The sequence below is a fragment of the Montipora capricornis genome, chromosome 5 (assembly GCF_036669925.1).
Source record: "Montipora capricornis isolate CH-2021 chromosome 5, ASM3666992v2, whole genome shotgun sequence".
Classification (NCBI taxonomy): Eukaryota; Metazoa; Cnidaria; class Anthozoa; order Scleractinia; family Acroporidae; genus Montipora; species Montipora capricornis.
This window is the reverse complement of record NC_090887.1, coordinates 24,256,422-24,279,312: the sequence shown is the minus strand read 5'-3', so window position 1 is coordinate 24,279,312 and position 22,891 is coordinate 24,256,422. Positions and strand designations below refer to the sequence as shown.

The window sequence follows — 22,891 nt, the reverse complement described above, 5'->3', positions numbered from 1 at the left end:
TCTTCTTTAAAATATATTCTTGGAGCTCTGGTGGAAGGACATCCCATAAACTTTCCATCTTTTTTTGATTTGAAGTCTCTTGAACTCGAATGCGCTATTTTAAATATTGACCTCGTTAAGATACTGGGTAGGACTACACACGCCTGGCACTTTTAGGGTTTTTCGTCGTTTTCACTTCGTGTGACGAAAACAAAACACTCAAATCAGTCGTCATTTTTGTTCTACTCTTTAATCTCGTTCAAGATAACACTTAGGTTTACAACGTTGTTTTATAAAACGAAAAGAAGTCTTTATTTTGCTAGTTTTTCAAAACATGTCAGTCCACCGTACAAACTACTATTACTACTATTTTTTGGTAGTTTCTATGATAACAAGTACTCGTGTCTTTCGTTATTTAATATTTTTGGATATCACCCGTGAACCGTATTACGTACAAAATGATCCTTCGCTTTGTCATCGTCTTCGTCTAAATACTTATCTAGTACAGAGAAATCTAATTTGGTTAATCGTTCGGATCTAGAAAAAAATAAACCACACACAGTGCTAAAATCTTGTTGATGATCTTTCACGTTATAACGACGCCAGCGTAAACTGCTCCATAATATAAGATGGTAATCCATAGGACGATGACGGTATGAATCGAAAAATAGACAACGTTCTCTCTCGGGCATTTTTACCACAGCAACCCAGTGTTGGCCCGGTCAGAGTGGTACAGGAAGTTGCCAGCCAACTCTATTCGGACGTCAAGGGGTCGAATCCAAGTCTTCGATAAAAAACACAACATTTAAAACAATTTTGCGGAAACAGGCAAACGAGACTGTTGCATGATAACCATAGTGGAACTGTATTGAGGAGAATTATTTTACAAACTAAACATTCCAATGTGGTTTTAAAATGTGGAGCTCAGGGAGTCTCCGGTGTCTCTAGGAATTAGCGTATATTCCCCACAAAATCTCCAATTCAAGTCAGAAATTCTCCTAATTTCGAAAAACAAACTAAGATGTCCCTTTCGCACCTTGGGTGTGTTCCTTATGTTTTTGACTGATTGCCACAATAAATGAAGGAAAGGTGCCGAACATTCTTTGTCCAACAGAATAACGAGACACCCCGACCCTAGCCCCACGTTTTAGCTACTACCATATTTGTTAAACAACTTTTTCCCGTTGTCAAGAAGAAAACTGTAACATTTCTCTCCAATGTCCCTGCAAAACTGCAACATAGACAGCTAGGACTTACTGTATTTTGTTGTGCTGTTTCATTTGCACTTAATATTAGGCACTCTTTCCCTTTCTTTGAAGCTAACACGCAACTGGAACTAACGATGGCAAATAACTCGGCTTTTTTAATAATCAACTCTAAGCTTCCATGCTTAAAATTAGGATTTCCTTTCTTCAAATACATGATTGTACACCACGGTGTAAAATGTAAAAGATGAAATACTTACTCGATGCCAGGGACGTGTTTGGTCGTTGGGTTGTAGATGATTCTAAGAGCGTACTGCAAGGAGACAATGAGGCGTTTCCCGTAAAAAATAACAACAAAAAAGGAGAAAAGTTCACATCAAATCTTCCTACCGGAGGGTAGGGAGACTATATTAGACCTCTTTACCGTTCGGATATTTCTTGGTTGTAGCCAAAACGCGGGCCTGGGGTCCTTTTTTCCCCATTTTTTTTTTTTTGTTGTTTGAATTTCTCTCGCTATTCTGCTGTACTGTTATTTTCGAATGACCGGCATCTGTACTTCATTTAGGGTGGAAATTAGTAAAAAAGTAATTAAGGAACCTACCGAAGGTATGAAAGCTCTTAAGGGACATCATGGTTTTTTGTTTTCTCAAATCGTACTTCGTTTGCCTTTGTTTAAAATCCAAGTTTCTTTTTCCGGGCACCTGACCTTGTCTTTGTGAAAAGTGGAGTTTGTTTTTCTCTTTTTCGAAATTACGGCCCTGTTTAAAGGCAGGTAGGGAAACCCTAGCACTCGCACAGGGCTACCCTAGCCCCAGGGTAACCATAGCTGCCTTGTAAACATGTTGATAAAGAAGAAGAAATGTGTAAGTGCTAACCAACTAAAGTAACCCTCTTGCTACGGCAACCCTAGCACTTAGCCTACCCTCCCTAATTGTAAAAAGGGTGTAACAGCAATTTTAGAAATTGCTGAAATTGGAAATTATGGAATAGTATGCAAGTGCTGGAGGCACTGGGGTCTCGCTCAGCTCCACACTTTAAAAAATGCCACTGTAATGTTTACTTCGTAAAAAAATAAAACAACAGAATCACAGTTCTACAATGGTCGTCATGCAGTCACGCAACATTCTCATTTGCTTGTTTGTTCGTGTCGTTTTCCATCTTGTTGTCTGACTTTCCTTTCAAACAGTTTGTACTAAAGTCAGATTGGTACAGGAAGTCGCCAGCCAACTCTATTCCGACGTCATGGGATCGAATCCAATTTTACGATAAAAAACACGACATTTAGAACAATTTTGTGAAAACAAGCAAATGAGAACGTTGTATGACGATCATAGTGGAACTGTATTGCGCGCAAAGTTTTTACAAACTAAACATTCAAATGTGGTTTTAAAATATGGAGCTCAGCCAGTCTCCAGTGTCTCTATGAGTTAGCGTATATTCCCCTCAAAAACTACAATTAAATTCGGAAATTCTCTTAATTTTGAAAAACAAACTAAGATGTCTCTTTCGCACCTTCAGTATGTTTATTATTTTTTTGAATGATTGCCACAATAAATGAAGGAAAGGTGCCCAACATTGTTTGTGCAAGAGAATAACGAGACACCCCGACCCTGGCCCCACGTTTTGGCTAGTACCATATTTGTTAAACAACTTTTTCCCGTTGTCAAGAAGAAAACAGAAACATTTCTCTCCAACGTTCCTGCAAAACTGCAATGTGGACAGCAAGGACTTCCTGTATTTTGTTGTGCTGTTTCATTTGCACTTAATATTAGGCACTCCTTCCCTTTCTTTGAAGCTAACACGCAACTGGAACTAACGATGGGTAATAACCCGGCTTCTTTAATAATCAACACTGAGCTTCCATGCTTAAAATTAGGATTTCCTTTGTTCAAATACATGATTGTACACTGTTACGAAAAATAGCATTGCGTAACTAGCGTTACTTTCTAGAGGCTTCTTGAGAGTTCGTAGTTTCTTTATTTTTAGGTTCATGCGTAAGCGTTTCTAAATCGGTGTGTTTTGTAATCTTTCTATAATTAGAGTGATTACTATTTTAGAAAGTTCTAGAAGTTTATTGTCAGAGTATATAAGTAGACGAGTCCAAGCGGAGTGTTTTTCTAACTAGTTTTTCACAAGCGAAGAGAGTTGGCGTTAGCCGTGTGTATTCAAGTGTGACAGAAGAGGTGTTTATTCAAGTTGGCGGAGGGCGTGAACGTTTGTCAAGTACGAGTTATTCAGAGTTTTACTTCGTGGAAACTACGTTCAGTTTTGGAATAAATCTTCTTGTTGTTGTTCCAACAACCCTGCGTTCAGTTTAGTTTGCAAGCTACCTTTCCTCTAAACATTTGAACTCGTAACATTGGGGGCCTGTCCGGAGAGGAATTCATTTGTTTGCTGATTACAGAAACCAGGAAAGGACAATTCAAGAAGGAGTTACAGAAAAAGTAAGAAGAACTGTGCAAGAGAGTATATTGTGTTTTTGCTGTGAAATACTGCTATGGAAATGGAAAAGCTCTTGCAGATGGGGAAAGAATTCGGATTGCAAGGAGAAAAGCTTCTCGAGTTTGTGAGGGAAGAGGAAGAAAAAGAAGAAAAACGCAGACAACTAGAACAAAAAAGAAGAAGGGAAGAGGAGGAAAAAGAAGAGAAACGCAGAAAACTGGAGGAAGAAAGGGAAGAGAAACGCAGACAATTTGAAGAAGAACGAAGAAGGGAACAGAAAGAAAGAGAAGAAAAAAAGAGGCAATTAGAAGAAAAAAGAGAAGAGAGACGTCGAATGCTTGAGGAGGATAAAAGAAAGAAATACGAAGAGAAGGAGGAAAGGCGCAGAAGAGAAGACGAAGAGAGAGAAACTAGACGACAAGAACGCGAACTAAGGAAATTGGAGATGGAAGCCGAACTGTTGAAACAAAAAGAGGCTATTGAAGCGGCAAAAAGAGAACATGAGCTGGAGATTGCACGTTTGGCTGTGGAGAATGCTGACGGACGTCCTGAAGTGAGAGAGGATCGGGCTAAGGCACCTAAACTCCCCTCGTTTGTTGATGGTAAAGACGATTTGGACGCGTATTTGCAGAGGTTCGAGAGATTTGCCGAGACAGCTAAGTGGAAAAAAGATGGATGGGCATCGAAGCTCAGTGCTCTGTTGTCTGGACGGGCACTAGAAGTGTATTCACGTCTATCGGACGACGCAGCTAAGGATTATGGCTGGGTAAAGATTGCGTTAATGAAGCGAAATGACCTTACCGAAAACAACTATCGAAGAAAATTTAGAGCATCCAAACCAGAAGTCGACGAAAGTCCGGAGCAGTTTATTGTGCGACTGGACAGATACCTGTTACGTTGGCTAGAGCTTTCGGATACTGCGCGAACCTTTGATGGTCTTAAGGACTTGATCGTGAAAGAACAATTTATTGACTCTTGCCCTAAGGACTTGGCAATTCACTTGCGAGAAAGGGCACCTGAGACTCTAGCAAAGATTGCGAAGATTGCTGACCAGTACTTGGAGGCTCATGGTAAACATTTGTTCAGCTCAGCGAGCAGAAAGCCAACAGTGCCGCCTGAGAGGGATGCAGCCAAGAACATGCAGATTAATCCACCAGCTCTTTAAGTGCAACACCCGAGGTCATAAGGCTGTCAACAGCCCAACCCTAACAAAGAAGTGTTTTCTGTGTGGCAAGCAGGGACATGAAGCTAGAAACTGTCGATCAGGTGGACGCAGATCAGGAGAACAAAGTGGAACTGTATTGCACGCAAAGTTTTTCCAAACTAAACATTAAAATGTGGTTTTAAAATGTGGAGCTCAGCCAGTCTCCAGTGTCTCTTGGAGTTAGCGTATATTCCCCACAAAAACTCCAATTCAAGTCGGAAATTCTCTTATCTTGGAAAAACAAAGTTAACTAAGATGCCCCTTTCGCACCTTCAGTATGTTCCTTATTTTTGTGACTGATTGCCACAATAAATGAAGGAAAGGTGGCTAACATTCTTTGTGCAAGAGAATAACGAGACACCCCGACCCTGGCCCCACGTTTTGGCTACAACCATATTTGTTAAACAACTTTTTCCCGTTGTCAAGAAGAAAACAGAAACATTGCTCTCCAACGTCCCTGCAAAACTGCAATGTGGACAGCAAGGACTTACTGTATTTTGTTGTGCTGTTTCATTTGCACTTAATATTAGGCACTCTTTCCCTTTCTTTGAAGGTAACACGCAACTGGAACTAACGATGGCTAATAACTAGGCTTTTTTAATAATCAACACTGAGCTTCCATAATTAAAATGAGGATTTCCTTTGTTCAAATACATGATCGTACACCACGGTGTAAAATGTAAAAGAGGAAATACTTACTCGATGCCATGGACGTGTTTGGTCGTTGGGTTGTAGATGATTCTAAGAGCGTACTGCAAGGAGACAATGAGGCGTTTCCTGTACAGAATAACAACAAAACAGGAGAAAAGTTCACATCAAATCTTCCTACCGGAGGGTAGGGAGACTATATTAGACCTCTTTACCGTTCGGATATTTCTTGGTTGTAGCCAAAACGCGGGCCTGGGGTCCTTTTTTCCCCATTTTTTTTTTTTTGTTGTTTGAATTTTTGTCGCTATTCTGCTGTACTGTTATTTTAGAATGACTGGCATCTGTACTTCATTTAGGGTGGAAATTAGTAAAAAAAATTAAGGAACCTACCGAGGGTATGAAAGCTCTTAAGGGACAAGGGGCAAATCGTACATTGTTTTCTTGTCTTTTAAAATCCAAGTTTCTTTTTCCGAGTTCCTGACCTTGTCTTTGTAAAAACTGGAGTTTGTTTTTCTCTTTTTCGAAATTACTGCCCTGTTTAAAGGCAGGTAGGGTAACCCTAGCACTCAGACAGGGCTACCCTAGCGCCAGGGTAACCCTAGCTGCCTTGTAAACACATTGATAAAGAAGAAGAAATATGTAAGTGCTAGCCAACTAAAGTAACCCTCTTGCTTTGGTAACCCTAGAACTTAGCCTACCCTCCCTAATTGTAAAAAGGGTGTAACAGCAATTTGAGAAATTGCTGAAATTGCAAATTATGGAATAGTATGCAAGTGCTGGAGACACTGGGGTCTCGCTCAGCTCCACACTTTAAAAAATGGCACTGTAATGTTTACTTCGTAAAAAATAAAAAAACAACAGAATCACAGTTCTACGATGGTCGTCACGCAGTCACGCAACATTCTCATTTGCTTGTTTGTTCGTGTTGTTTTCGATCTTGTTGTCTGACTTTCCTTTCAAACAGTTTGTACTAAAGTCAGAGTGGTACAGGAAGTTGCCAGCCAACTCTATTCCGACGTCATGGGATCGAAGCCAATTTTACGATAAAAAACACAACATTAAGAACAATTTTGTGAAAACAAGCAAATGAGAATGTTGCATGACAACCATAGTGGAACTGTGTTGCGTGCAAAGTTTTTACAAACTAAACATTAAAATGTGGTTTTAAAATATGGAGCTCAGCCAGTCTCCAGTGTCTCTTGGAGTTAGCGTATATTCCCCACAAAAACTCCAATTCAAGTCGGAAATTCTCTTAACTTGGAAAAACAAAGTTAACTAAGATGCCCCTTTCGCACCTTCAGTATGTTCCTTATTTTTTGGACTGATTGCCACAATAAATGAAGGAAAGGTGCCCAACATTGTTTGTGCAAGAGAATAACGAGACACCCCGACCCTGGCCCCACGTTTTGGCTACTACCATATTTGTTAAACAACTTTTTCCCGTTGTCAAGAAGAAAACAGAAACATTTCTCTCCAACGTCCCTGCAAAACTGCAATGTGGACAGCAAGGACTTACTGTATTTTGTTGTGCTGTTTCATTTGCACTTAATATTAGGCACTCTCTCCCTCTCTTTGAAGGTAACACGCAACTGGAACTAACGATGGCTAATAACTGTGCTTTTCTAATAACCGACACTGAGCTTCCAGGCGTAAAATTAGAATTTCCTTTGCTCAAATACATGATTGTACACCACGGTTTAAAATGTAAAAGATTAAATACTTACTCGATGCAAGGGACGTGTTTGGTCGTTGGGTTGAAGATGATTCTAAGAGCGTACTGCAAGGAGACAATGAGGCGTTTCCTGTACAAAATACAATGTAACAACAACAAAGGAGAAAAGTTTAGATCTAATATTCCTAACGGAGGGTAGGGAGACTATATTAGAGCTCTTTACCGTCCGGATATTTGTTGGTTGTAGCTAAAACGCAGGCCCGTGGTCCTTTTTTTTCCCCATTTTTTTTTTGTTTGAACTTTTGTCGCTATCCTGCTGTACTGTTATTTTCGAATGACCGGGATCTGTCCTTCATTTAGGGTGGAAATTAGTAAAAGAAAATTTTAAGGAACCTACCGAAGGTATGAAAGCTTCTAAGGGACATCATGGTTTTTTCTTTTCTCAAATCGTACATCGTTTTCTTGTCTTTTAAAATCCAAGTTTCTTTTTCTGAGCACCTGACCTTGTCTTTGTGAAAACTGGAGTTTGTTTTTCTCTTTTTCGAAATTACTACCCTGTTTAAAGGCAGGTAGGGTAACCCTAGCACTAAGACAGGGCTACCCTAGCGCCAGGGTAACCCTAGCTGCCTTGTAAACACGTTAATAAAGAAGAAGAAATGTGTAAGTGCTAGCCAACTAAAGTAACCCTCTTGCTACCGCAACCCTAGCACTTAGCCTACCCTTCCTAATTGTAAAAAGAGTGTAACAGCAATTTTAGAAATTGCTGAAATTGCAAAATAAGGAATAGTATGCAAGTGAAGGAGACACTGTGCTCTCGAACAGCTCCACACTTAAAAAAATGTCACTGTAATGATTACATAGAAAAAAACAACAACACCCGAAACACAGTTGTACGATGGTTGTCACGCAGTCACGCAACATTCTCATTTGCTCGTTTGCTCGTGTCGTTTTCCATCTTGTTGTCTGACTTTCCTTTCAAACAGTTTGTACTAAAGTCAGAGTGGTACAGGAAGTCGCCAGCCAACTCTATTCCGACGTCAAAAACCGACGATAAAAAACACAACATTTAGAACAATTTTGTGAAAACAAGCAAATGAGAATGTTGCATGACGACCATAGTGGAACTGTATTGCGCGCAAAGTTTTTACAAACTAAACATTAAAATGTGGTTTTAAAATGTGGAGCTCAGCGAGTCTCCAGTGTCTCTAGGAGTTAGCGTATATTCCCCACAAAAACTCCAATTCAAGTCGGAAATTCTCTTAATTTGGAAAAACAAACTAAGATGTCCCTTTCGCACCTTCAGTATGTTCCTTATTTTTTTGACTGATTGCCACAATAAATGAAGGAAAGGTGCCGAACATTCTTTGTGCAAGAGAATAACGAGACACCCCGACCCTGGCCCCACGTTTTGGCTACTACCATATTTGTTAAACAACTTTTTCCCGTTGTCAAGAAGAAAACACAAACATTTCTCTCCAACGTCCCTGCAGAACTGCAATGTGGACAGCAAGCACTGACGGTATTTTGTTGTGCTTTTTCATTTGCACTTAATATTAGGCACTCTTTCCCTTTCTTTGAAGCTAACACGCAACTGGAACCAACGATGGCTATAACTCGGCTTTTTTAATAATCATCACTGAGCTTACATGCTTAAAATTAGGATTTCCTTTGTTTAAATACATGATTGTATACCATGGTGTTAAATGTAAAAGGTGAAATATTATTCGATGGCAGGGACGAGTTTGGTCGTTGGGTTGTAGATGATTCTAAGAGTGTACTGGAAAGAGACAAAGAGGTGTTTCCTGTACAAAATAACAACAAAAAAGGAGAAAAGATCAGATCTAATCTTCCTACTGGAGGGGAGGGAGACAATATTAGAGCTCTTTACCGTCCGGATATTTTTTGGTAGTAGCCAAAACGCGGGCCCGGGTGTCCTTTTTTTCCCATTTTTTTTGTTTGAATTTTTACAGTATTCTGCTGTACTGTTAGTTTCGAATGAATATACAACGCAGCTGATCGCATCTGCAAAGAAATCATTTTTCTGGGATATGCGTTGTTTATTCATTCCAATGTTATTTGTGTGATTCATATTTTGTCGGTTTTACTGCCCAACACTTACACCAATGCATTAGTGAACACCGTTATTCTGCTATCGACAAACACCTTGAAACACAACATGACATTAAAAAAGCAAAGATCGATCACCTCTTTAAAGTCCTAAAGAAATGAAGAAGCAAGTTCGATTGTCTAATATACGAGATGCTGTTTATAAAGGACATCAAGCCTTCTCTCAACAACCAAAGTGACTCAATCTGTGCCAAACTTTTCACTTAACACTTTCATTTCTTTTTTCTATTGTTCGTTTTGTCTTACCTTTGGGTATTATACCCATAGGACACACAAATATTTTTATTGTTTCACGTTTTATATTTTCTTGTTTGAACTTTTACCGTCTTGACTTGATAATGCCGTAAAGTAATGCCGAAACGTTGTCCGCTTTTTTTGAATTTTTTAAAATGTTTTTTAAGAATCTTTTAGCGTTTAACTTTTCGATAAAATGCTTTTTCAAATCGCTCCTGTTACAAACAAAGAAATGCAATCTTTTTGTTTCTTTTTTTTTGGGGGGGGGGGGGAGGGGGGGGTGGGGGAGTTAAATTTACTTCTCAGCCCACCATTCAAGATGTGCATCAACAACAAATTTTAGTGAAACCCTCAAATTTACCTTTACTGAGACCTTTAACTACCTAACAACAAAGACAAGAAAAGTACACGTACAGATCTAACCTACGCACCGGAGGGGAGTAAGACATCGATGAATGCACCCGAGACAGCCTACATCATATTGTGCTATTGGTTAGACTGCTATGCAACCCATGATCATCGCATTAACCACTGATTGACAATAATCATCAGTGACTGACTAATTGAGAGAGTGAGTGATTGAGTGTGTGAGTGAGAGTCAGTGAGTCAGTCAGTCAGTGAGTCAGTCAATGAGTCAGTCAATGAGTCAGTCAATGAGTCAGTCAGTCAGTTAGTTAGATCAGAATAAAGGTATTTGATATCAGATATATATAACATTCAAACATCTAAAGTGGCTGTGCAATGTTCATAGTTCCTAACATGTAAATATTGTGTATATTTGAGGCACATTCGTCAATCTCTGTATAAAAATAATAATTATACAAAATACATGTATGCAAGATATCGCACAATGGACTTAAAATAACTTTTTTGTTGTCTGTCAAAAGTTCTAACATTGTGAAGTTTGTAAGCTTTTCAATTGTACAAAAAAGGATTTGCGTTAAAAGAGGAATTAAAACATTCTTAAGATAAATACAAACTATTTGCAAAGTAAAGTACATTCAAAGAAATGAACTAGTGATATGTACCTTCATAAACCTCTACTCTCAGGGTATTCCAAGCATGTTGAGAAATTGGATGAAACCGAATATATCTTGCAAATACTGTTACTGGCAACGTTTCCTGGTCATTGTAATTGCTGTCGCCTTGTCTACATGTAGTAAATATCTAAATCAATCAATTGATCAATCAACGAATGACTCAATACATGTATATCGTTAAAAATAATTGTTTGTGGATAAACTTCTGCAAAGTGCAGTTCTGGCATAAATAACCTCTAGATAGGACAGAGGACGTCTTTGGGACGGAGTTGATGCATGTCTTGATGTATATGTTGTAGTTCAATTTGCACTTTGGTACAATTTGTTTTGCCATATTCCAATTTCCTAAATCCAAATCTTCCACACTCTCTCAATTTACAAAGGGCTAAAATGTAATGAGAAAAGTTTTTACCAGCTTAAAGATTTACAAAAAAAATACCAGTGAAGTCACCCATCGGGTTAAACTCACCACTTGCGTTCCATTTTCATATGTGAAATTACTCCAAGATGCTCCATCGGATGAGAAAGAGAGGTAGAAGTCGATAACCCACGCAATACCGTCAACATCGCCTTGAGTCTCCACAGCACAGACTTGAACAGTCCTTTCAAAGTCTATCTGGAGCCAATCAGAAACACTAGATGATAATCTCGCTGCCCAGCCACCACCTCTCGTATCATTGAGATGTCCGTAATGGGGTAACCAATAACTGGAATAATTCGAGGAGGTAGTCATCTGATCGTCACTAATTATACTTGGATTAGCCACACCAACGGCATGATGGAAGCAGGCTGTAAAACAAGGATAAGACAGAAGGTTAAAGGTATTACCGTGTCCTAGAAACGAGGAATGGGGATATTTATCTTATTAATGGCACAATATAACACATATTTCCTTTCTCTTTGCGGACGATCGGTAGGTAGACTTTGCATGATAGAGATTATAACATCTTCTAAATGTCGATGAGTTTTAATTTTAATTTTACAATATAGTTTTTGGTAAAACTTCATTTAGAGTTAATCTAGGAATCTTTCTGAAATTAAAATTTGGGAGAAAATTGTTCAACTAAACCCCTTGATATAGCTGAAGAACTAAATCTGCACTTTTCATCCATGGGTGAAAGGGTGGCCTCAGAGATTCCAGCATCTGATATAGATCCTGAAACATATCTCACACAAATGGCAAAAATGGCAAAATTTTACCAACAATTTCAAAAAGAAAGAATAAGTTAGATATGCAGTGAAATTGCATTTTTGTCAAAATCGCTCACAACTTGGAAGTCAATGTAAATGAGCAGGCACGAAGGGCCCCTTTACAAGGCGGGAAAGTTGACAAATTTGGCGAATGTGGAGAAAATTTCTCAAAATTGCTTACAACTTGGAAGCCAATGCAAATAAAACAAGAGGGGGGTCCCTTGGCAAGCCGGTGAATTTGGCGAATGTGGTGAAAATGGAAATTTTGTCAAAATCGGTGACAACTTGAAAGCTACAATGTAATGCAAATGAGAAGGCAATACGGGGCCCTTGGGAACCTCGCCTATTTTTGTCTAATGCTGTTGCATTTGAAATTAATATTCTACAGATTAATATACACGTAATCTCAACTTTATACACAACACAAAACTCACTGCACAACTAAAAATTAACTAAAACTCAAACTCACTAACTAAAACTAAAGTGCTACCACCGGGTGACAATCCGTCAAACTACCAATTGATTGCTGACCGTACTAGGCTGCCCTTGGAGGTGGTTCACTGTATGAAGTTACTAGGTCTAACCATCGATAGCTCGCCATCTTTTAAAGCCCACATTAAATCTATATGCAATAAGGTCAATGTTAAAGTTGTTGCTCTTACATTTGTAGGAGAGTTCGTAAATTCATACCTCCAGAAGCAATGGTTAATATTTACAAGGCCTTTATCTTGCCACACTGTGAATATTGTGCTCCGGTTTTCAGTTGGGTTATCATCTGGTCTTTCTAATAAGCTGGAGCTTACAAATCAGTGCACTATTAGATCTCTTATGAATAATTAATGTCCAAGTCATCTTCATATAGTGACCTACATGTACTTACCCATGTTGTAGCTATTCTCATGCTCTCACCCTTTTTTTTACAAATGCAAGTACAATATGGGACTGATTAATATTAAGTATATGTTCATATTTCCTAATAAATTATGAATACTGTCAACCTTAGAGGCTTTAACAAGTTACATCAACCTGCCTATAACAGATAATTTATGCACAGGTCATATCTTTACAAAATGCAAATCACCTCAAGATTATGGAACAATATACCTGATTGTGTTACAATGCTAAATAATGTTAATTTGACTACTAGAATTAAGTGTTATTGTAACTTTTGTACGTAGTTTGGATTTTTATATAGCTAGTTTTCCCCTTATTTATTTCATTCTACTTATTTATTTTATGTCTTAATATGACTTGTATGGATTTATAGTTATTTGGCACGTTCACGTTAAAACGAGTCTTGTACTCATCCGTGTAATGTGGATAAATAAAATACCATACCATTCCAGAATCCCCGTCGATGTGCAAAACAATGTCACGCCACGGAATGCTATGTACCATTGTTGAATGATGCTGTTTGTCCACAGCTGATAACACTCATTACCCAAACGTTTATTCGAAGAGTTTGTTGCTTACAAAAAGGAACATCAACGCAGCTTACCCGGTATAGCGAGTTTCGTCCGCAAAAAGTTACATCTACGACAGCCTGCCCGGAGTAGTGTAGCTTAATTTGGAAGCCAGTGGTCTCGCACCGTTGCGAGTTAGCGTGCCGTCCATCAAATTTACTTTATTTCGAATATTCCACGAAAATAATGAGCCAGGGCTTGGCAATGTCACAAAAGACAGCATCGCTTAGAATTCACTACAGGAGAGGGTAATCTAGTCTTGTTATTCATGAAAGGTTGTCAGTTCAGCTCGGCGCACCATTTTGAAATGTAGGTTTTTCGGTCATGTAAACCACAGTAAGCCGTAACCTAACTAGTACCCAACTAGTGACTAATTCAGTGACTTCGGAATCGAGAATGTCTCGAACTCCCGTATAGGTAGAGAAACGATCCTCAATAACACCACTGATCCACAGTTGATAGGGGGACAGATTCGATTCCGTTCTTAGAGAATGGAAATTCCACCCCAATCTAAACTCCTCTAATGCACGGTTTATTCGTGGCAAGAAAACATAGTGAAGGCAGAACAGGTCAGTCTCATTGGATGCATCAAGGCACTCTTCGTCTTCCAATTCGTGACAAATGGAAATAAAGCTTGACAGACAGCATCTAGTGGTGTCCCTATGAAGCCTTTCAATTCGTTGGCTGTGAACAGAAGATACAACAAGATGTGATGTTCTGTTAGAACCTCTGGTGGCGTTCATGTACTTAGCAACTTTTACATTTTCTGCACCTCTATCTGAACGCACACGGGAAGGGAGACCATACTTTCTTGTTGCCTCAATAAAATAACCTAAAACAGTCAATGCTTTGTTATTGGTTGCACACTTCAGGTAAGGAATCATCCGTGAATACCCGTCAATACACCCGTGAACAACAAATCCCCAGGACCAGGAACACCGTATTTCCTACGTAGAGTAGTTGATGTCCAGCGGAGAAGTAGAGAAACAGGATCTTGCTCGCGAAGTATCTCTCGCACGCGATGTCGAGTGACAAAAATTCCCTTGCTTCTGAGACAACCAATTACCATTCGCTCGCCGCACGTAGGAAAATTCTCCTTGATTAAGAAAATTTCTTGTTTCAAACTGTTGTCATCAATTTGTGTAAAGCGGTTATCTGCGCTAAAATCGTACCTCGCGTTTTTAAGGCGTCTGCATAGCGTAGACCTTGAAATACAAAGGGTGAAAGCAATTATTGTCCATGAAAAGGAGCGAAGAAATTCCACTTGTACAAGATTCACTACCAATCGCGGTCTTCCAACTACACCAGTTCTAAGAACGAGAGATTCGGGAAGCCAAGAGAACACATAGGAAGACATATCGATTTCGTACAACTTCTTCTCGAAGCAATCAATCACTCCCCGTAAGGTGTCCGAAAGAAATTTGATCTTTGAAATTGTTTCCAATTCCCTTGGATTCTCAGCAGTAACATCGAGCGTGCAGGCTACACGTTTACATCCATTGCGTGTACTATGAAGACGTGTGAGGAGAGACTCACAAGCGCTGTAATCTTGACTTGACATGCGACATTCACATTCATTCAGTAGATTGTCAACCAGACCAAGAAACAATGTCCACTCCCTTGGTAAATTCATAATAATAGATGATACAACGAAGCACTTATTTGCAATATAAAGAAGCACGTCGCACGCCAATTAGCATGAAATCCGAAAGCATTCGCAAGTTCACTAGTGAATCGGGACAATTTGCAAACACTGAGGACACATTTGCGCATGGGTAATGGCGACCAGACCAGTTGATCATTAACCAATGTTCTTTTTAAACCAATCGATTGATCATTTGGATCAAACAGTTCTAAGTATGGGCATCAAATCAGTAATTAGACAGGTCAAGTAAAGGACACTCATACAGCAGATTGATTCTAATTCTTACAAGCACTTGATCAGAACAATGGATAACAATAAGAATAACTTAAAGTGATATTGACCGCGGCCCACACCGGTGGCTCAGGGCTATCATGCTTGAGGCCTTGATTTCGAATCCGACCGGACCAACACTTAGGGCCTTTAATAACCAAGGAGAACGTGTTGCCTTTGTAATGACATCTGCAAATGTTTTCGTAAATGGTTACAATATCTCTTCTTCTCGAATTATGGCGATAAATCAGTTCAACTGATCGAATATTAACCTTAAAACTGATCAAATTTAAAGCAGACTACTGATCGAATATCTGATTTATTGATCGATAAACAATTGGCAGTACAACTGATCGACAAACAAGTACAACTAATCGATAAATCGGTGTAACTGATCAAATATTAGACACACAACTGATCGAAATTGAGAGACTACTTATAGATAAGTCAATACAAATGATCGAATATTAGACACAACTGATCGATAAATCATTACAACTGATAGAAAATAAGCGACACAACTTATCGATAAACTAGTACAACTGATCGAATATTCGGGACATAACTGATCGATAAATCAGTACAACTGATCAAATATTAGGGGGTCATTGCTGACTTCTGAGGACAGCTCTCGAAAACGAGTACAACGAGCACGTCAAAAACATCCAAAACATGGAGCACGTTATCGTTAAAATCCAGTACAACGAGCACGTCAAAAAGGACGTGCACGTTATCGTCAAAATCGAGTACAACGAGCACGTCAAAAATAACGAAGACGTTATCGTTCAAATCGAGTACAACGAGCACCTTAAAATAAACGGATCATTGCTGACTTCTGGGGACAGCTCTCGAAAACGAGTATAACGAGCACGTCAAAAACATCGAGGACGATATCGTTAAAATCCAGTACAACGAGCACGTCAAAAAGGACGTGCACGTTATCGTCAAAATCGAGTACAACGAGCACGTCAAAAATAACGAAGACGTTATCGTTCAAATCGAGTACAACGAGCACCTTAAAATAAACGTCCTCGTTCTATCGATTCAATCGTACAACAAGCTGGTTGTCACGATCTTTCGAAACATCGCGCTCGTTGTCAATAACGCACTCGTTTTCATCGTTTCTTTTCATATCGTTAACGATCTACGATAGTGACGATTTCCAAAGACCAACAACATCGTGTCGATCGTGTTGATCGTCAGATCGTGTCGGAGATTGTGTTGATCGAGGATCGTAGTATCCTCGCAAAAAATCGGTGATTTGGTATTTATTATTTTCTGAATTATCTGCTAAAATTGTTTCTAGGAGGCCCCAACATATCAGAATCTAAATTTGCATCCAATACTTAAAACACCTTCTCTATTACTTGTTTGGTGACAATTCAGGTATAAAAAAGTCTCAGATTGTAGCATGCAGTATGTATGTGTATTCATAAGCAAAACTAATGAAAGGGACGAGGGACGAAAGTTACAGGTAAGAATATAGAAAGAGCAACTTTACATTAGTAACCCTGCAAAGTTTCAGCGTATTAGGTGTTATATCAGCTGAAAGTTGAAAAATGAAAAATTTACAGTTGTGTGTATTACTAGGGAAATTGGCCATACCCCTAAGCATGAAAACATCTGCACATTTGTAATGTTTCAACTTACATTTTCTCAGCTGTTATTACACCTGATGTGCCGAAATTTTGCAGGGGTACTAAAGTAAAGGTGCTCTTTTATCAGTTTTTAATTTAAATTTAAATCTCCGCCGCCATTTTAGGAGTCGGCAAGACGACGTGATGAAAAAAATATGAACTGCAACTAGAACTAGAAAAATACTAGAAGAGCGTCTAATTTTGCGGCTGCGGCTGAAAGTTATGTTTCACCTTTGTGATTTTAGCCTAAAACCTCTTATTTAAAGCTGTGTGGTTTTATAAGTTCGAGTACTCAGTTTTCATGCAATATGAAAGCCACATTGCTAACGTTAAAAGAAATTTCTTTACTTATTTGGGTCAATATATTTTCTTCTTGTACTACAGTTTTACATTGCTTTTTCCTTTATTTGTGCTAGTCACAAAAGCGAAAAGAAAATGGGCAAAATAAAGGCGTTCCTAACTAACACTTCTTTATTTAAGTGCTAATTAGACTCACACGCCTCGTTTGAATGAATCAAATACAAGAGAAATGTTGCTTGAGAGCGAGGCTGGTGAGTCCAATTGGCACCTGACTTTTTTTGTTTCTCTACAATAACAATTAAGAAGATGTAGCAACCTTTCGTCTTTGTTGTCTAATGCCAAGGCAAAATCCTATTTCGATCTACATTAAACTGGGGAGTTGTTGTAATATCGTGAAAGAACTTGAAGAAAATTGTTAAAAACATCGTTCTCTCCTCTCCAATCTCGCCACATATGCTCATTGAGAAATGATTGCAAATCGTAGTGCCTTACGCCCTTTCTCATTTTTGCTTTGTATTTCAATCTGGCCCAAGCTGATTCAACTTCTTGTGTATGCACGCCAGTGACAGGATCCACAAAATTAGCGGCATGCACCACAACCCGGTGGGTTTGAACGTTTGGTGCATGAGCTGGCATGTTGAAGTATGCCCCCCAGTCATCACTGTGGACTTCTGTACCAGGCAGCAAAACCCTCTGCAAGATGGGCATCAACGTAGCTCGATCTCTACGATCGACAACCTCGAAATACCCTCGCGCTGGGGAGTAGGCAGTGGAAATCACGCCAAAAACCCAGTTCTCTCTTATGGGTCTTCTTCCTCGGTTTGCCTGAAAATACAGAAATAAATTATTTATTAATATAATAAGGAATCTTGCTTGAATGTATCCTCTCTCTTCCACAATGTTAGGAGTGGGTTGTATGCCACTTTATATCCCTGCGTTCATAAACCGAAAAAACTGGCATTTGCTAACCCAATTGTATTCTAAAGCTTTAATAATCTGTATTTTATGTTCTGAGACAACCACTAGTGGAGTTTTTTCCTAAACACAGTATGCTGCTTAGTAATATCACTACTGAGATTTCCATCACTTCATGTTTAAAAAATAGGCCATCCCCTTTATCGACCCAAGCTTTTGGCCTTAAAACAAAAACAAACCAACGACATAGTTAAAGCACTTTCATGTCGCATAGGATTTTCGGTGGTTGATCCTTTAATTCCCCCATGTTGTCTTAAAGTTGTGAACAACATCATCCAACTTGTCCACCGTATTGATTTTGGGTTCACGTCTTGTAGTTTTCCAGGCTCCACAGCAATGATGCTACGGAACCAGGCCTCCGATTTCGAGACTACTTGTGAATTTTTTTTTCGATTTCTTAATTTTTTTTCAATCCGACCGACCTACCCAATATCAGAAAACGCAATCGACGCTAAACGAAAAGAAAAAGGGGATGGCCTTACTGACAACGATCTCCTTGACTTTAGAAACAATGTTCCCAGTAGACATCTATTGTTTAAAGACATGTGTAGACATGTGTTGTTTTCTACGCTTCTTTACCAATCTCTATACATCATAAAATATCACCTTTGGTTTGTGGTTGAATTTGCTTTCGTCCACTTTTGCTACGAAAGGAGCCCCGAAAGGAACAATCGGGCGCTGCTGGAGATCCCATGAAACAACATCTCTTGCTGATTGACACATCCTCGATATTTGACTGGGATTAATCTCCAGCATGCGTGCTGCGTTAGCTTGCTTCTCGTCACTTGACCATAAGTAAAGAAAGATCAAGATTTTTCCCATCGGTAATCTCGGGAAATCCGCGAACATGGAATTGCACCTTAGACTTCTTCTCTTCCTGCATCCGCTACACCGCCTAGAAAATAAACGTTTTTGCGAGGTATCTGTTAAAAAAGGAGTACCCAGGCTAATTCATGATCATGTTAACGTTTTGCTGTTTTGCTTTAGTATTTCAATTTAGAGCGCAGTTTAAACTCTCGCCAGTTATGGGAGGAACGGAAAGCAAAAACCTCAAGTATTAAACCCAACAGTTCTGAAAAATCCATTCCCAGACTATTCCAGGTCAACGTTTGGCTTCTATGTTGGTGGCTCCTCCTCCTCCTGTAATGAAATGTTTTAAAGTTCATATAGGATTTCATAGAGTCAACAGCAACTGTGGAATTGCACACATTTCAGGTATCCTACTGATGAACAGTTGCAGCATTCAGATATTCACTGACGTTGGGAGCTGGGCATTTTTGAGTTTTAATTGTCCCGTGATGAATGAATCAATGAATCAATGATAAAATTGCTCTCATAACTGCGCAGATCATAGCTTCATTTGATAAATCTACCTATCATGATGTTTTTTTCTTGAATCAATCGTCCGCACTATTTCGTTGCGTTTTGTTTAATTTATTTCCTTCAACTTTTTAATATATCAATTATACTTCGGAATAGGCCTCTCGAGTTACTTTAATTAGCTATGGCTAAGGTTTAACCAGAACACTTACCACTGATAGCCATCGACGTGATCGCCATTCCGGGCAGTAAGAACCATGTCTTGGTTGCAATCTCCACAACGCAACGGGTTTGGTAGCAACCCTCGCCTCTGCAACCAAGTTATCATCTCTCTCACCTCGCCGTTTGCCAGTGCTGTAATTTGAAGTAAATTCATCTCCTTTGAATACTAATAGATTTTCGAAATGATGCTCGTTGCACCACTTCCCTCAAATTGTCGTTGTATAGGAGAGAAGGTGATGCACTGGCTATTGTCAAACGGCTGGGCTGTCCCTGTCAACTCTGACACCTTTGATTATCACACGTGTGACCGTTTGCGATTAATTATCACGGCGAACAGCAAAAAAAAAAAAAAAAGGAACGAACTCCAAAAACATCTCACCAACGTTGCTTTTTGCAATGAAAGAGTTGAATCAGGCTTCGGGTTGAGATGGTTTGACACTGAACTATTTCAAGAGCCGTTGAATTGAGCTCTTCTCAAATTCAATTTCCAATTAAGCAGACGCTTCCGCTCCCTTAATGTGCAGGAGCAAATTTACCCGTGTAAACGTGGGAATTAAGTTCTCACACATGACACTTTTCGTAAAGGAGAAACACTGGAAAGAAAATTTATTCTATGTTTTATTCGAGAACTAAATGTGGCCATTTTGCTAGCCTGTTCCAGGCTCTCAGATAGTCGAGGAAACGAAAAGAACTCTCGACTATCTGAGAGCCTGGAACAGGCTACCATTTTGCTGAAAAGACTCACGAAGAAACAATACCAGAATACATTTTTAGGCAGCGTTTACCCGACACGGTTGGAATTGTTTACACGGAAGCGTTTTCGCCAGAAAATCCGAGTCGTTATTGTATAAGCGAGCCGGCTGCACTACACTGTTCGAACTGAACCATGCAAATTAAGCGCCAAAATATTAAACGTATTCAAATCGAGGCGGTTTGGCTGTTTACACTACAGATGAAACCGTACCGTTTTGAAAACGCTTCACATTTCGCAGCGGATTCAAATCGACACGGTTTCCGTAATTATTTCTATCGGTGTTTTGTAAACAGAAGGTGTAACCGCATCGAAAACGATAAGGTTACAAATGAAAACTTGTAAACGCAGCCTCTACATGAATACATCCGTTTGGAGTTTTTAACATGTTGTGATTAACTCTTGCATAGCGAGATTTAGTAGAAATACCGAGCCCGTTTACCCTTGTCCGTTTACTTCGAACATCTATATATTAATTTCATGGAGGTGAATATATTATACCCGAGTGGTCATATGAAGAAAGAAAATTATTTCTAACAAATGGATTGAATTGAAGGACGAATGAGCGACAACCTGGGATCAAACAAGGATATGTAATAAGAAACATTGGCACTGTCTTTCACCTAAAGGCATTTGAAGGGTGAATACTGAGACTATTCTTTTTCCTTTCTTGTCCTCGGAATGAAATCTCCTTTAAATAATTTGACAGATACAAAGTAACCTGCGCATGTGCTGTTATTTTTGGACGATTCAGTGTTTACCACAATGATAGAAGACTAGCATGGGTTTCCAATAAATACATCATTAGTTGACTTCCGCACGTAAGATCGGCGAGAGGCCTCTTCGGAGGGTTCCAAGGTTTGCATCAATTGCGCGGCAGCGTTCAATGGGTTTGGGCCCGGTGCAATTCCTCCCATGCAACTGATCCTAGGGGCATTCCGCTCTCAAGCTTTGCGAATTGGTGAGTTGCGCCACCACGTAGGTCGGTGAGAAGTTGTGAACGTTCCGGTTTTTTTTTTCGGCAAAGATGTACTCCTCGATCTATTACAATAGACCTTTTTGTCGCTAATTAATTTGATTTGAGAGAAATGTATGGGATGCTCAGGGGGCAACTTTATTTAATCCTCTCATTGGGGTTTTCGGAATTTAAATGCAGCTTATTAATTTTAAAAAATACATTTATAAAAAAAATACGGAATTGAAAATGACACGGTATAATTAAAATATCTATAATTAAATTAAAATTATATTAATTTTCCTTTAAATTTTCTTTTCATAACCACTTTAAACCTAGAAAAAGAGCCAATGCACCTAACGCTCCCTAAATTAGAATGCCTTTGTCCCGAGAATCCCATGATAGCTATCCAAATGAACGGAATTCAAAATGACAGCCACATTAGTAAGCCCTTTAAATGCATGGTTCCCCCCAATTTTCTTTTTGGATACCAAGAGTAGTTAATAAGATCTACTTTCTCCGGATAGTTTTAAACCGCGCAAAAATATCCCTGTATTAGTAAGCATTGGCGATAGGAAATCTGAGTATCTGGAGATGCACTGAACGTATACGCAATAACAATAGTAGGCACCGTCCTTAAGGCCCTGCTTACAAGGAGGGAGGTTAACCCTACTGCTCGAATTACCCTAGTAGAAGGGTCAAAGATAGCCTGGGTTTACTTGCAAAATTTGACAGGTAAGGTTATCCTATCACCCGCCACAACTATCCGCGGTCCATGATGATCCTTTGTTGTCAACATTTACAGGGTCTGGAAACCAGCAAGAATTTGTCCCGGGTAGTCGAGTTATCACTAGCAGAGGGTTTACAAGCAAAGGCTGTTATGTTTACCCTGGCGCAAGGGTAACCCTTGTGCTCAGATAGGGTTAGCCTAGCACTGGGGCACTGGCACTGGCACTGGGGCACTGGGTAACCCTCTCTCCTTGTAAACAGGGCTTAAGGCGAGTACCCTATTAAAAACACCTCACCATTATTCTACATAATAAATGCAAGGTCTCCATGTTTCACATTGTGGCGTGAACCGGTTAGTAGTAAATAGAACTAACCTTTTACACAGAACAATAATTTAAACTAGTCTTTGTCTGATTTTTTTTCCAAATTTGTTTTTTTACTGTCTCTGATAGACCAGAAGTTCGGACCAAGGTATTTAACGAAACGTAAAGGGCGTGTTCGGGAGGGAGAACACGCATCGGGTATGCGAATTTCGAGGGTATGCGAATTTGTAAAGATTTCGCGGGTATGCGAATTTCTAAAGATTTCGAGACGGACAGTAAGGATTGAAAATTGTCTTTAACGTAGCCATCTTTGGCATTCTCACTCAACCAACCAAGCCTATCATTAATGCCCGCATTGGCGGCTGCGGTGGCTCCTCCGGCCCTGAGACTGTGAAGACTTATACAGGAAACGTCTGTTATGTCCTTAAAAGCGTCTTTAACGATCTCCCGGGCTCTGCTGTAGCTCAAGCCTTGGCGCCGGACCTTGGAGGTGGATCTAGAGGACGATAAAGCTCTAAACAACGGCAAATCCTCACCAAGATCAATTTTTGCGCCCGCA

The 22,891-nt window shown here is 39.5% G+C and overlaps 2 long non-coding RNA genes across 3 annotated transcripts in view; one reads left to right on the top strand and one right to left on the bottom strand.

Moving 5' to 3' along the window:
- LOC138049984 (uncharacterized) overlaps positions 1–22,891 on the top strand; it is a 326,256-nt gene that overhangs the window by 36,150 nt on the left and 267,215 nt on the right. The window lies entirely within an intron of this gene.
- Positions 10,383–13,320, bottom strand: LOC138048890 (uncharacterized). 2 transcript variants are annotated; one of them, XR_011132240.1, is made up of 3 exons: positions 13,241–13,320; positions 11,021–11,340; positions 10,383–10,678 (listed from the first exon to the last, which is right to left on the bottom strand). It is a non-coding gene; the product is annotated as an uncharacterized lncRNA (long non-coding RNA). The 2 variants fall into 2 exon arrangements; XR_011132239.1 differs by having other exon boundaries at positions 10,383–10,661.